This window comes from Rhineura floridana, chromosome 16 (assembly GCF_030035675.1).
Source record: "Rhineura floridana isolate rRhiFlo1 chromosome 16, rRhiFlo1.hap2, whole genome shotgun sequence".
Taxonomy (NCBI): Eukaryota; Metazoa; Chordata; class Lepidosauria; order Squamata; family Rhineuridae; genus Rhineura; species Rhineura floridana.
The window spans coordinates 13079749-13095125 of NC_084495.1; the positions used below are offsets into that span (position 1 = coordinate 13079749).

The 15377-nt window shown below is 43.7% G+C and overlaps 1 long non-coding RNA gene across 1 annotated transcript; it reads right to left on the reverse strand.

Moving 5' to 3' along the window:
* Window positions 1-3726: 3726 nt before the first annotated feature.
* On the reverse strand, window positions 3727-5333 carry LOC133371352 (uncharacterized). The gene is made up of 3 exons (XR_009759308.1): window positions 5244-5333; window positions 4837-4900; window positions 3727-4407 (listed from the first exon to the last, which is right to left on the reverse strand). It is a non-coding gene; the product is annotated as an uncharacterized LOC133371352 (long non-coding RNA).
* Window positions 5334-15377: the final 10044 nt, after the last annotated feature.

A 15377-nucleotide genomic window follows, 5' to 3' on the forward strand; every position in this document is an offset into this window, starting at 1 on the left:
GCCCAACAGTAGGTGAAGCCAGAGCCAATGACAGACAGAACCAGCTAATTTTTGTTTTGTCTCCATCCTCTTCCCTGTTGAGTTCTACACAGGCAACACTGGAAAGAGGAGGAAAGCGCTGACAGCAAGGGTCACCCCATTGACTTGTTATAAGGAAGAAGGCAGGCAGGTGCAGGCTGGCTGAGGGCAGACTGAGTTTAGTGGGACAATGCCCCACTAGCTCCAATGGACCAGCCTTCACTGTCTACACCATGCATTTAGAGCACTCTTATACAACTTTAACAGCCACCATGGCTCCTGGGAGCTGTCATTTGTTAAGGGTGCTAAGAATCAATTCCATCTATTTCATCCTCACATCCAGCAATCTGAAACAGGAAATAGTTGAGGCAAATATTGGTAATATAAAAGGGTCTGATCATGCACTGGTTTTGGCGCAATTCTGTTTTTTGGGAAGTCAGGCACACACGTCAGCCTGGAGATTTAATGCTCTGTGCGATGTTCCATGTGTATATGATACGTTTTATGTTTATGTATTCTGGTATTTAGAATTGATATTTGAATGTTTAAGGCAAGTGGTGAGTGTTGGGAGGGAGAATTGAGTGAGTGGAATGCTGGTGTGTGCTGCTTGGTGATTGGCTGAGTGTCTGAGAGTTGAATGATTATATCTGAGTGTGTGACAGTTTGGCAGTTGAATGGTACTGGGCTGGAATAGGGCTTGGCCAGTATTTTGGATAGGGTTGTGTGGAGGGTGACAGATAGATAGAGTAGGTTCACTGTTTGTTTATTATTTTGAGAATAGACTGAGGAGGGGTGGAGATAGATTAGGAATATTTTAGTGTGGGTAGGACAGGTAGGATTTGAAGAGTTTGAAGAACTTCTAGTAACTTAAGTCAAAGACCAAGAGAATCGTATTGAAACCATATGCTTATGGACACAAAGTGAACGTGCCTTTTTAAAATACTTTAATAAATACTGTTGTGTTTTCACACACACATGCCTTGTCATTGGCTACACTTAGGGTGGATCAGGTACTTTTATCTGCGGTGGCTCCAATTACCCGAAGGAGTGGTACAGTATAGTATCAGGTTATGGGGGCTCAACTCAGAGCTGTAGGCTTTAAACAGAGAAAGTGCCACAGGGAAGTTGAGGTTTGCCCAGATACCTGAGCCATTATAGCAACAGGGTTGGGGGAACAAAGACATGAATCCCTATACACAGCATATTCTTGGTGTGTAACAGTGGAAAATGTGACTCCCTCTGCTAAAAGAAGTGTGTCAGCAAGATGGGGGCACAACACTCTGCTCTTAGCGAAGGACACAAGGTCTCGGTTACAGGAAACCAGGCACCAGTTAAGTTTGTATCTGCACTGGCCCTTGAATGTTATTTACAATGGATTCCTAGATGGCATTTTACACCTTTGTGCTTAGCGCACATCTCTGGTATTACAAGTCACAATTGCCAGAGGGGTTGTGCAATGCGTGGCTCTTATTATCATACGTGTGGGGCATGCCCAAAGGTTGAAACTTATTGGTCATTGAATTTTCATGACATTTCTGTTATCACAGATCAAAGTGTACATCGAACGCCACAGGTAGCTATTCTAAATATCTGGGAAGGAGACAATGGAGACTTACAATACAAACCTCTGATTTCCTGTGTGCTCTTGGCGGCACAGATGGAGGTTCCACAGATTGGGAAGTCAGCAGGCTCTCTAACAAGGGATGCTTGGCTAACACGATTCTGGCATGTCACAGTGGCTGAAAAATGGACTTTTTCTTTAAAACTTGCCAAGGGGAAAGCCAAGCCATTGGTTGTCTTTGCTGTTTGGCACCCATTCATTATTTATGTAGAAATGCGGAAACACACACTGAACATGTCTTGAGACTTCCTCTAGATATGGGATAGCAATTAAACTTGGCATTGGAACTTCCCTAGAGTACCTCACACATACGTTCTGACATCCTTTTTTCTTGATTGTCGTACTGTGATACTGGACAGACTCTCATTGATGTTATGGTTAAATGTGCTTGGTGGATTTGGGATGTGGGGAATGGTGGTAGGGGGCCTGTTTGTTTATTGCCTTATTGTCGCTGTTGTATTTGTTCTGGGGTTATTTCTAAAATACTAATAGATATTTTACAAAGTTTATCCAGATCCCCTCCAATTCCTCTTTCCTTAACAACGTCCCCCCCAATCCCCTCCAGACACTTGTTCTGAAAACATCATACATATTCAAGCGACCATCAGCTGCTCCAATGTGGAGAAACTTGCTTACATGGAACCGCGTTGGCCATTTGAATGCATATTCAATGAGATTGGAGGGATCCTGTGGGAGCTCCCTTGCAATCCCTTTTGTTCTCAGCACCCTGAACAATTGGGTGTTATCAGCAAACGTTGCTCAGATCTAACACTGGGTCACTTATGAATAAGTTAAAAAACACAGGTACCAGCAGTTAGGTGATAATGACCCACCTTTGGGGCACGTCATTCGTTCTTACGGCTGCAGCACCCCCTAGTGGACAGGCACACCCACAGACACATTGCAATATAAATGGCCACTTTCTTGGAACAAATGTTTATCCAACCCCCCCCACTCCTCTTTCAGTAACCAGACTCATCAAATCTCCTCCTGACGCTTGTTCTGAAAGCATCACACATATTCAAGCCATCACCAGCTGCCCCTGGTACCCTAAGGTAATTTAAGACTCTGGGCATAACAGTTTTTTCTAGATGCCCCCTCCTCCTTAGAGGGTAATGTGTATGGCTTCAAAATGTGCTGAGCCACCCACCCTCCTGTGTTTGGGGGGGGGTCCTTCTCATTCCGCTGAGTGGGACTCTGGGTGTCTGCCCCAAAGTCCTGTCCAGGTGGCACCACTGGGGACCAGTTCCTCTTCACACTGGAAGTAAAAACAATCCTGATTCCACTAGACACAGAGGATCAGGATTATTTATTTATTTCAAAGCAGCCTGCTACTTGGGGGAGGCAGCTTGAGCAGTGGGCAGGGTATTTAACTCTGTCCTCCCAAACACTTTCCCCGATTGAAATCACCCCCAGAAGTTCCTAGTACCTGCTCTCTTTCTCTTCCCCATTAAAAAAAACACCCAAACCACAGCTGTGAGGTGCAAGTCATTTGATGTAACAGAGATCATAAGGACAAATGCCAAGTCAGTCAAAACTCTTTATTTAGAGATTTAAATATAAAAAATACAGCGTATATAAGAACAAAAAAAAAAACCCCTCAAGCTTCAAGAAAAGAAAGATCCCGTCTTCACTCTCTGGGGTTGCACAGAATCTTAATCTAGATCTTTGATCTGCAGTTCATCTGGATGGGGAAAAAAGGGAACAGAAGTGAGTCTCAAATATGGCTGCTTTATAACAACACAAAAAGCACTTATTTATTTATTTATTTATTTATTAAGCCATGAGGGGCTGCTCCTTAGGGAGGTAGCTTGAGCGCTGGGAGTGGCATTCAACTCGTTCGTTCCAAACCCTTTCCTTGATCTAAATCACCCTCAGACGTTCCTAGTACCTGCTTTCTTTCTCTTCCCCATAACCCTCCCAAACCACAGTTGTGGGGTGCAAGTCATTTGGTAACACACATATCATGAGCACAAAATGCCAACTCAGTTAAAACTGGTTTTATTTAGAAATTTATCTATGAAAAATTCATGATATATAAGAACAACAACAAAAACTCAAACAAACAGCACACAAACAAAGGTCCCTCCATCGCTGTCCACTCTTGTCCTGTCCAGAGCGGGATTCACGAGGCTGAGACGCAGGTGCAATTAAATCTTGTTTTATTAAAGTGATGGATACATCAAAAGCAGTGCGCTTCATAGAAACCTCTAAGCTAGCTCATTAGAATTCCCTAACTGCACTCTAGACATGCTCGGCAACGTGTGAAGAAAGTTGACTCTGCAGCTCAACCCAGAGAGCTGCAGTCTTAAGTAGGGAAAGTTTTAGATCGTAATCTCTGGCTCCTTCGCAAGTCCTGCCTCTGTCCTGTCTGCTTCTCGCGGCGTCGAGAGCGGGGTGATGGGGTGTGTGCTTCCAACGGCTCATCCGAAAGAACCGTCTCCTTAGCATCCGGCTCGAGGTCAGGGGGCGGTGACGCGCTTGAGGCATCCCAAGAGCCGCTTGGTAAAGGGGAGTCCGAAGCATCTTCCAACGGCTCCTCCGACCTGTGTGGGGCCAGCGCACTCTCCTCTTCAGGGAGCGTGCCATCCGTGGGAACTGGCCCGGAGTCAACCTCACTTGCTGAGACTCAACACCTCCTTGGTCTTCTGTGTCTTCTGACAGCTGGGAAACCTGAAACTCATGTCTTCCCCCTCTCTGGCCCTCGTGGGGAAGAGGAGGCTCAATAACTCTCTCGATCTATTCTAGATCTTCCATTTGAAGTTCTTCTGCATGGAAAAGAAAGGAACAGGAGTGAGTCTCAATTACAGCCATCTTCTATGACTTTGCCAAGTCCAGACTCAACACCTGGCATACAGAGGCAGCTGATAGGGATCCCATCCCCTGTCAGGGCCTAATGGGTCTGCCTGCCACCCACCTTGTCACACCCTTTGGGTCCCCTTCTGCTGCAGACATCAGTCTCCAGGGCTTGGGGCCACTCAGCTGTCACTCACTCCCCACCTCGCCCCATTTTTGTGGCCTCACTGCAGGAGGGCTGGGATTTCAAGACCCCAAAATGTGAGACCTCAGCCTGAGGCAGGGATGTTACAGCTAAGAGGTGGGGCCCCCTCCGGCCCCAGGGAGGCTACAGGTGATGGCTTTAGTGCAGCAAGGGAGTCCTCTGGGTTGGTCCTCTGCTTCCAGGGTGGAGATCTTACCTTCCTTGGCTCTCGGGCATGTCCAGGACTGCTCCGGAGGGACTAAGCATTTAAGAGACTCCAACTGTAGAGAGAGGCCAGAAAATGCTTGAGCAGGTCCTGTTTTAGAACAAGAGAGTCCCAAAGCAGGACTAAGTGAGCTTCAGCTGCTCCTCCCCACTCCCTTGCCTGAGAGGATCCCTGTGGGCCCTGTCGCCTAGTGGGTGGAGGCTGAAGGGCAGTACCAAAGAAGAGGGCAAAGAATGCCACCTTCTTAATTGTCCTGGCCCTGTAGGGAGACCCTGTTACTTCTGCTCCTGAGAGCAGACTGGAATGGGATCAACTTTTGTAAGTGGCTTTGAGAGCCTCTCGGGCCATATAGCACAGATATAAGCGTTGTAAATCAAGGAGAAAAGTGAGATACTCACAGCTTCAGGTTTGGCAGCTTCACTGCAAGGGCCATCAGCCATCAGAGGTCCCTTTGCTCCTCATCCTCTGCTACCACATAAAAGCTGAGGCCCTGAGGGAGGAAACACCACCTCATCAGAATCAGGGAACTGGTCTGGGCTCTCAAAGCAGGCCACCACCAACACCCACCAAGGAGCCTCTCCCACTAGCAGAGGGAGATCCCTGGCTTGCTCTTCCAAACCGATTGAAAAGACTGCCTTCTCTCACATGACCCAGCCCCAAATCTGAATCAGGGCCCTCCCTGGCTGCCCCATTATGTTGTGGCTAGTGCATCAGACTAGGACCTGGGAGACTAGCGTTTGAACCTCCGCTTAGTCACTGGGTGACCTTGGGCCAGTCACTGTCTCTCTCAGCCTAACCTGTCTCACAGGGTTGTTGTGAGGACAAAATGGGGAGGGAGAGAAAGGCATACGCCACCTTCAGCTCCTTGGAGGAATGGTGGAGTATAAATGCAATAATAAAAGAAAGTAAGCTTTGATGCCTGGACTCATGCTCAAGGCTACTCAGCAGCATATTGCAGACATGTGGGATGGTGTTGCAGCGTGTTTAGCTTGCCTGCCAAGAGGATGAAGGTGATACGTTCAGGCTTGGCAGTGTCACTGCATGGGCCAGCAACCACTGGAGGCTGCTGGCCGCCAGGTCGTTTTCCTCCTCCTTCTCTCCTGCGGACACGTCAAAGCTGAGGTCCTGTGGGAGGAAAGAGCCCTTCAGGATCAGCTGGTGCAGCTTGCCTGCCAAGAGGGAAGGGCCCGAGGGGTGCCCGAGGGGAGATGGTGATGAGAAAACCTGTGCCCAGGGAGGGGGGATTTGGGGTCTGGCTCTGCTTACATGAAACATACCCTCAGCCCACAGCACACTTACTTCAACAATGCTGGAAAGTGTTGCAATGGTTGGGGCCTCTGCTAGGAAATCTTCCTTTGAGCTCCTGATGGCAAAGACCATTTTCATGGACGTAGATCCATAGATTCCAGGCAGGAGATGACATGAAAAGGGGAAAAAAGACAATAGAGTTTTACTAATGGATAAGAGAAAGTGTCGCACTGAAGCAAACTGGCAGAATAGAGAGAGGGGCCAGACTTGGGAATCTTGGGCATGCACAAACAAATAATGAGGCAAACCTCACTTTCAATGCCCACTCGTGCTTTGATCTGCAGAACTGGTATGGTTACAGGTGCCACATAATATTTGTTCTGCACTTGTAAGGAATCACTTTTAATGTGGCAGCACATACACTTTGGAACTCTCTGACTATTGACTTCAGGCAGGCGCCTTTGCTGTATATTTTTCACCACCTGCTGAAACAAGCGGTATATAAATTCTAAATTAAAATCAAATTACAGCCTGGAAAACACTTTAAAAATCATTGTATTTAGGAGCTGGAAACCGGGGAAACCAAAACCATTATCACCGTGCTTACTCTTACTGCCAAATCAACAAGAAATGAAAAAAAATAAGTGAAACTTTCAGGAGACAAATTGAAAAGAAGTCAAAATACAAGAATAATTATCACAGCAACAAAGAATTTACCTTGTTGTCATCCTCACCAAGTTCTGTCATTTTATGAGTGGCATAAAATGTCACATTTATGGTTGATTTGGTCTCCATCTGCAAGGGAGGCTTCATGAAGATGGTAGGACAGAGGAGAAAGAATGAGATGAAGTTCTCCAAACAGCTGTGGACAGTTGCGAGGGGGTGTTGGGAGCCCCAAGGCCCCCTCATGCTTCTCTTACAACTTCAGCTACTGAGAAATTGTTCCCCCTTCAAGAAGCCTGGGCTGCGATTCAGATAAGGAAGGGCCAGCTGAGGGATAGGACTAGCAATTCAATTTGTTTATTACGGTCATAGACCCGAACAGAACAGAAAATACAAAATACAAAGCCTGTCTGGCATACATAAAATTATAGAATAGCAATATACAACATATATAATTAAAAACTAAAAATGGTTTGTCATGGAAGTAAAAATTGAAGTAAGAATAAAATTAATAACATCAGCACTGAAGGAGTCTAACTTGTCTTTTCCGTATAAATTGCGCTATATAAAGAAATTTAGCTACTTGTTTAGTTATAGAGTTATCATTATCAGATAAAAGGTAGTGAACAAACCAATTTGGGGGTTGTTCCTGATACCCTGAAATAAGGGGTAAGATAATTTTAGTTCTTAAGTCTTGGTATAGCTTGCAATTAAGAAATACGTGTTCTAGTGTTTCAGCTGAGTTTGAATTACAAATGCAGAAACGATTGTTTTGTGGCGTACCTTGAAACCGTCCCGTTAAAAGAGCGGAGGGTAGGCAATTGAATCTCGCTCTGGAGAAAAGGAATCTATATTGAGGGAAGGTTAGTGTTTCTAAATATGATGCATACATTGGAAAACGAAAATTCATGTCGAAATAAATCGGAGAGCAAGATGTTTTTGCCTTAGAAAATAGATATTGTCTATACGTTGGCTAATAACAGATGTGGCCAGTTTAAAGCTCCAAGATGACAATAGTTCTTTGGATAGGCCTAGAAGATTTAACTTTGCGTTAAATGTTTTAAACCAGGGGCTTTCAAACGGATCATCCCATAATAGATGTGGGAGCCCAAAGGAGGGCCTGGAATAGGCTACCTTGAGCCAAAATTTAAAGGCTTGCAACCAGGCTGTGCACTCTATTGAATTGAATCCCGCCTCTAGTCGGATGCCAGCTGAGGAGGCACAGTTTGGGGAGCCAAAGATGTTTAAAAGAAAATCTGAGAGGACTGCTTCAATTCTTTTGTTGAAGTGTGTAACCCATATTGGGATGCCATAAAGGAGTTGTGAAATAATTTTAGATTTAAAGACTTTGGAGACTGCTGGGATAAAGCAGCCTCCTTTGGTATAGAAAAATCTAATTAGGGCTTTAGAGATGTTTTGTGCTACTTGGATCGCGGCCTTAATATGGGTAGTCCAAGAGAGTGTAGAGGTAAATATAATCCCTAGGTATTTGAATTCGTGGACCTGATCAAACAATTTTCCTTTTATTTTCCACTGCTGTAGTGCCCTTTTTTTTAGAAAAAGCCATTATTTTTGATTTTGTGTAATTAATGGTGAAAGAATTTTGTTTGCAATAGATTATGAAAATTCGAAGAAGGCGTTTGAGGCCGACTTCGGAAAAAGACATTAGGACTGTGTCATCTGCGTATAATAGCAGAGGGCAGCTCATTCCTGCAATGTTAGGGGAGTGCAAATTTTCGTTGTAACATTTGGTGTTTAGGTCGTTAAGAAAAAGATTAAACAGGGCTGGAGCCAGAACACAGCCTTGACGTACACCAACATTTGCGACGATAGGTCTAGTTAAATTTCCGTCTGGCCCATATCTCACTCTTAACGACGTACATTTGTAAAGTTGGTTGATCAAAAATAGCAACCTCTTATCAATTGAGGTCTTATATAATTTTGCCCACAATAGATCTCTTGGGACTGAGTCAAATGCTGTTTTGAGGTCTATGAAAGCTACAAATAGGCCTCTATTTGTTCCACTCATATACTTTTCAGCCAAGTATCTTAGTACTAAACAATGCTCAATGGTGGATCTATTCTTACAAAAACCTGCTTGTTCATTGCCCAGTATATTTTCCTCCTCTAACCAGTATTGAAGTCTAGCGTTTAAGAGACTCGCGTATATCTTACCCACTACTGAGAGGAGGCTGATGGGCCTATAGTTTGCAGGGTCCCCTCTATCTCCTTTCTTATATATGGGGATAATCACCGCCTCAAGCCAAGATGAGGGGATTATCCCGGTCAGATTTATCTGGGTGAATAGAGAGGCAAGTAGTGGGGCCCACCATTGGATGTTACTTTTTAGCATTATAGGAAGAATCACATCAATGCCTGGGGCTTTTCCATTTTTCAGATTTTTAATCAGTATAACTACCTCTTCCTGCTCTATCGGGGGCCAATCTGGTAGGGTATTTGGACTTGGGCTAGATAAATTCCATCTTGGCTTATCTTCATATTTTGAAAATTGCAGTGAAAAGTAGCGCTCCCAGATTTCAGGTGGAATAGTACATTGCAAGGGGGCATTGGATCCTAGGGCATTTGTAACTAGGGCCCAGAAAAGCTTTGTGTTATTATCTAGGGAAGCATTTATTAAAGACTTCCAGCTTTCCTGTTGAGCCTGTCTTTTTTTGCGAACTATTAAATCTTTATAATTCTTTTTTACCACAAAATATTCTGGTGGAAGGGTTTTTGCCTTTGATTCCCTATAAGTGTGATATATTCTTCTTAGCGACTGTTTAGTGTCCTTGCATTCCTTGTCGAACCATCTGGGGTAATTCGAATTATCTAGGTGACGGGGACGTTTTGGCAAACCCAGGGCTTTCACTAGAGCAAGAATTAATAATGAGTAATCTGTCAGGGACTCTGAAGTTCTATTTGATGTTATTATCCGTGCCCCCCCACAACGCCTGATACCGGACGCCTTATGCAGAACCAATCCTACTGTATTAAATAAACTGGACATTTTAGATCGACAAAACTTGCAATATACTGATATACCTGTACTGTCTTCTGAGCTAACCCATCAGACTTTAACAAATTTGTGCGGAATGAAAGATATATACACTTGTGACAAAGAGACATTTACCCCAGAAGAACTACTATTGCTTGATCCATCTTCTTCCCTGTCAACGGATGATAAAATGGAAATAGTTATAAAACTTGAAAACCTATTACGGACTTTAAAGATGCAACTGACACAAAAGTCCTCGGGAGATATAAGCAATGAGAACATCAAATCGATTCCAACTAGAATAGGAAAAGATAGGTCTATTACCTCAGAGAACATTAATTTTCAATCACAGCAAAGACTCCCAGTGGCTATGCCCCAGCCTTTATCTATCTCCAACCCCAGCCCTCATTGCCCTCTTCCAAACTGACCAAGAAAATTTGCCCCAAATTGGAACCTTAATTTGGCCACGTGGAATATAGCCGGATGGTGGAGCAAAATACAATTACCAACTGTTAAACCCTTTTTACTTAAATACGATATTATCTTAATACAGGAATCTTGGGCAATAGGAGAAATACACCTGGATGGCTATTCAGCCTTCGCGCTTGATGCACACCCGAGTACTAGCGGAGGAAGAGCTAAAGGAGGTGTGTGCACCTTAATTACTACCAGATTAGAAGCTGAAGTACTCAGCCCAAGCCCCCTTTCGGGCTTAGCAGTAGCAGTACTACTAAAACTCTCGTATATTACCTATCTAATTGTAAATGCCTATATTCTTCCTAACAAAGATAAAAACCATACTAAACAACAATTTAAGGAATTAGAGTCTTACTTGCTTAAATTAACAGATTCATTCCCAGAAGCTGTATTAATTTTAGCTGGGGACTTTAACGCTAGAATGGGCTCCTCAGATAATGAGCTATATACCAAATTTCATTTAGAACTCCCCATGCTTGATGGACCAGCAAATGTCCCCACAAGATGTTCCAAGGACAAAGGAATAAATTATGCGGGAATGTATCTAATGCTTTTGTCAGTGAAGCTAAATTTATTCTTGTTAAATGGGAGAACGAGAGGAGATTTAGAAGGGGAACTAACTTACCTTACGGCCAAGGGAGCTTCTACTATAGACATGATTTTTATCCCCCAGGAACTCTTTACTCTAATTGATTGTTGCAGAGTGCTGGCTTGACCGGAAAGCGATCACTTTCCGGTAATATTTACAATCCATGGCACAAATGAATACCCATTTCTGACTCAACGAACATTCAATAAAACAGATGTGGAAATACGTCCAACTCGGTTAAAGTGGGTTCCCAAAGTTCAGAAGGGGATTTCTGATGGTCTTAATTCCTTAGAAATGGAGACCATTAAAAATCAACTTATATCAGCTCCCCACGACACTGACCACTATCACCATTTTTACCAACTGACTACTAAGATTCAAGATTTGATTAAGAGGTACTCAGCTGAAGCACCAACTAGCTCTAGCTATAGGCAGAGGTCTTGGTTCGACAGAGAATGCTTTGAACTTAGGAAACAAGTTAAATTCACCCATCAAATATATAAATTACATGGATCTCAAGAATGCCTAGATAAATTTAGGGAAATTAGGAAAAGTTTCAAACAATTAATAAAAATAAAAAAGAACCTTGCATTGAGACAAACATGGCATAGTCTTACCCAGGCCTCCAAATTAAAAAATTCAACCTTGTTTTGGCATATAATAGCTCAACAGTGGCCTAAAACCAACTTTAAACTGGACTGCGCTATTGCTCCAGCTGTCTGGGAAAAGTACTATGTTACTTTATACCATAACAATACCATGACGGCGAAAGCCTCTACAGCCCAGCAAATGGAAATCCCTCTATGGCCATCTGTCACTATTGATGAAGTCCTTGATCTTATAGCCACTCTTAAATTAAATAAGGCACCAGGACCAGATAATATACCTTCAGAGGTTTTCAAAGAACATGCAAATTGGTGGGCTCCCATTTTGGCTGCCCTATTTACTAACATCAACACCTCTATGGTCATCCCTGAAGGATGGGCTGCTGCAATCATAATACCTATCTATAAAAAAGGATCTTATTTAGATCCAGCAAATTATAGACCAATAAGTCTGCTCAATATAATAAGCAAGCTCTATGCTACTTACCTTCATAAGAAACTCCTAGATTGGGTTAATCAAATGGACCTCCTAGCACCAGAGCAAGCAGGCTTCCGAGCAGGACGCTTACCAGGAGATCATGCTCTGGTTCTCCAGCATTTAATCATTAAGTACAGCAACACCAATGGCGGTGCCTTATACACCGCTTTTATTGATTTAAAAGCGGCTTTTGACTCAATATCTAGATCAAGACTCTGGCTAAAACTAGAAAATTTGGGAATAGATAGGCGATTATTAACTTTGATCCAAGGGCTCTACCATAATACTTCCGTACAAGTCCGTTGTAATAATAAAGGCCATTTAACAAAACAAATTTTTACCTTCAAGGGAGTAAAACAAGGGTGCGTTCTTGCTCCCTTATTATTTAATATTTATATAAATGCATTAGTGGCCAAACTTGCACCTATTTCATCGCACCCACCAATGTTGTCCCGTGCTCCAAGATCTTGCTTATTATATGCAGATGACATGGTCCTGCTGTCACAGACACCTATTGGCCTTAAAAGACTGCTGGCAACTTTAACATCATTTTGCCTAGAGGAGGAACTAACAGTCAATCATCAGAAAACTAAAGCTCTAGTTTTTACTAAAAAAAAGATAAAACATGTTTGGGGGACAGGTACTTACTTTATTGAACAGGTAAAAACCATCAGATACCTTGGAATTATCTTCCAATCAACAGGCTCTCAACAGATGCATATCACCTCTAGCCTGCTGAATGCTAGGCGCACAACAAAGGCCTTAATATCCTTTTTATATACTAAAGGGGGCCAACTCATCCCCCTGGCCAAGAAAATATTTGTTGCAAAAATTATACCGCAACTTCTATATGGTGTTCAAACTACCACATTTACTAATTTCTCTAAACTAGAAGCTATTCAAAACTCATTTTTAAGAACTATATTAGGAGTTTCCACCTGTGTCCCTAATCATATTTTGAGGTTAGAATGTGGATTTCCATCTATAGAGTCCTGCGTATGGAAGCTGAGAATATTTCTATGGCTGAAACTGATTTTCAACCCTATCGGGTTGGCTCCCCATGTCCTTTCTGATAATTTTCACTCCCCTTGGGGAAAACTTATCCATTATAAGCTACTAACCCTAGGTTTCTCGCCATCTTATATTCTCCAATTGGGTTACGAATCTGCTCGTGGGATAGTTAAACAATGGCTCAATGACATTGACTTTCAGAACCATCTATTGCTCATTAAAAAACAAAGACATAATCCAAAATTTCGTACGCTAATGTCTTACCTTTCGACCTTGGAGCTCCCCAACTATCGTAGGGCATTCATGTTAACCAGATTAAACAACTTGCCATCCGCCGTGCTTACGGGCAGATATAATAAAACCCCATATCCCGAGAGACTTTGCCCATGTTCGGGTGGAGAAATTGAGTCCAATGAACATGTCCTCTTCTGATGTACTTATTATTGTGATTTAAGACAGCAACTGATTTTACCTATTTTATCGCCTTATCCAGGCAGACCTGAAACATTTTACTTGGATTATTTACTAGGAGACTACCTACCTGAGGTGACATTTGCAGTCGCCAAATTTAGTGCTGCCGCTATTCAACGTAGGAAAAAAATGGTGAAGCATATAGTTGCAGACTAGTTTTTAATGTGATTTAATCATTTTATTTTTAAAACTAAATACTATTTGTACTTATTTTATCTTACTGATATATGTTTCATACGTTGTCTGTCTGAAATGGTCAAATGACTGTAACAATAAATTTCAAAATTTCTTGTCTGCTAAGGAAGGATTTATTGGCAATTAACCAAACAGTTGTTGCAGGCATCTTGAAGGTAAGTAGAACAGACGTATTTAACAGAGCTTGGAAAAGTTACTTTTCCAAGCTCTGTTAATGAGGTGTTATAAAGCTGTTCAACCTTCAGAATGTCGTCAGGCCATAAATCCATCAGGCCTAGCGACTGGAGAGCAGAGCAAATTCTTTGCTTTCTAATGGCAGCTTTTTCTTTAAATCTGTAAAAGGGAAGGTTCAGTAGCGCAAGTTTGTTCGGGTTGTATTCAAGACGCCATTTTCCATTTATAGTTTCTCTATGTGGATTACTGTTGTTATTGGAGTCTTCTTCACTGCCGTCCCCTAATTTGTAACGAGTAAACAGTCCTGGTGCGCTTAAGCATGCCTTACTTTCAGGCAGAGCCTCACGGTGGATTTTAGACCGCAGAATCCGGAGGAGGCCTTTCCCACTGCCCAAGCCAATCAGATCTGGGGCTCTTGAGACAGGGACCTCCATACCCTGTGTCCACAAACCCTCCAAGTCCCCCTGAGGAATGATCCCTCTCCATGCCAGGGATGCCCTAGAGAGCCATGAAGTTCTAACTTCTGAGTCAGAGGACTGCTGCCCCTTGAAGGCATTCCTCTCCACAAGGAAGGGACAGAAGCTAGGAGGGCTGATCTGGCCCCAAAACATAAAAGCCACCCAGTCCCTTGCCCCATCCTGCCTCCCTATTGGCTCCTTCTCTGGCTCAAGATGGGACAATCGGCCTCTTTGTTCGCTCACTGGCACTCCCCTTCATTTCCATTCTTGCCTTGACTTCCCTGTCAATCTCAGTTTCCAGCCACTGACTACCCTTGTCACACACAACTCCTGCACCCCACTGCTAAGTCCCAATTACTGTGAATCAATATCCCCCCAACAGTAACATACTGGAAATTATAGGTGGCTTCCATTGCCATTCTTAGTGTGTGGGGGGAAGAATGTCCCATTTGTCAATGTTAGGAAGGCTGTTGAGTTCACCTGCAGCTAGAGTTTCGGTTCCAAATGCCTACGAAGGCCTTCCCTCTGTCTGATCCACAAGGCTCCCTGCTTCAGAACATGACCCACATCCCATCCCCAGGCCTCCTGCCCACCTCCCTGCTGGATTGCTCATCCTGCATTTCACTCGCCACAAAGGCCTGAGCCACGGAGTTCTTGTCGTAGGGCACAGTAACCTGCCCCCTGTCCCAGGCCTTTCCACAGGCGGAGGAAATGCAGGCCAGAAATTGTTCATCCCGTACGAGTTCAGGCTGTTAATCAGGGAAGAGCATTTTGGTTTGCAGGACTGCAGAGTGGCAAAAGGGGAAGCTCCCGGATACCAAGGGGCAAACATCTAGAATGGACATTTTCCTGGGTTTGGGGAGGGGGAGGTTTTGTACCCGGCCTTCACTTCCACTCCCTGAGATACTTGGGATGGACTCATCCATCTGCAGTTCTGCAATGGGAAGAGGAGGAAAGGGTAGGAAGAAGGGTTCACTTCTCACGCGGAAAATTCTAACATCTTTGTCTTAATCTTCCTGCTTCTTCTCTTAAGCTTCTCCACTCTGTCCTCAACCCTTCCAAATCTCTCTGTGGCTTGCATCCCTTTGCTCATTATGCCTTCCGCGGCTTCCATCTCCTCACTCATGATCCTTCTCCTCAGACCCTTTGCTGGGCAGGGACCTTGCCA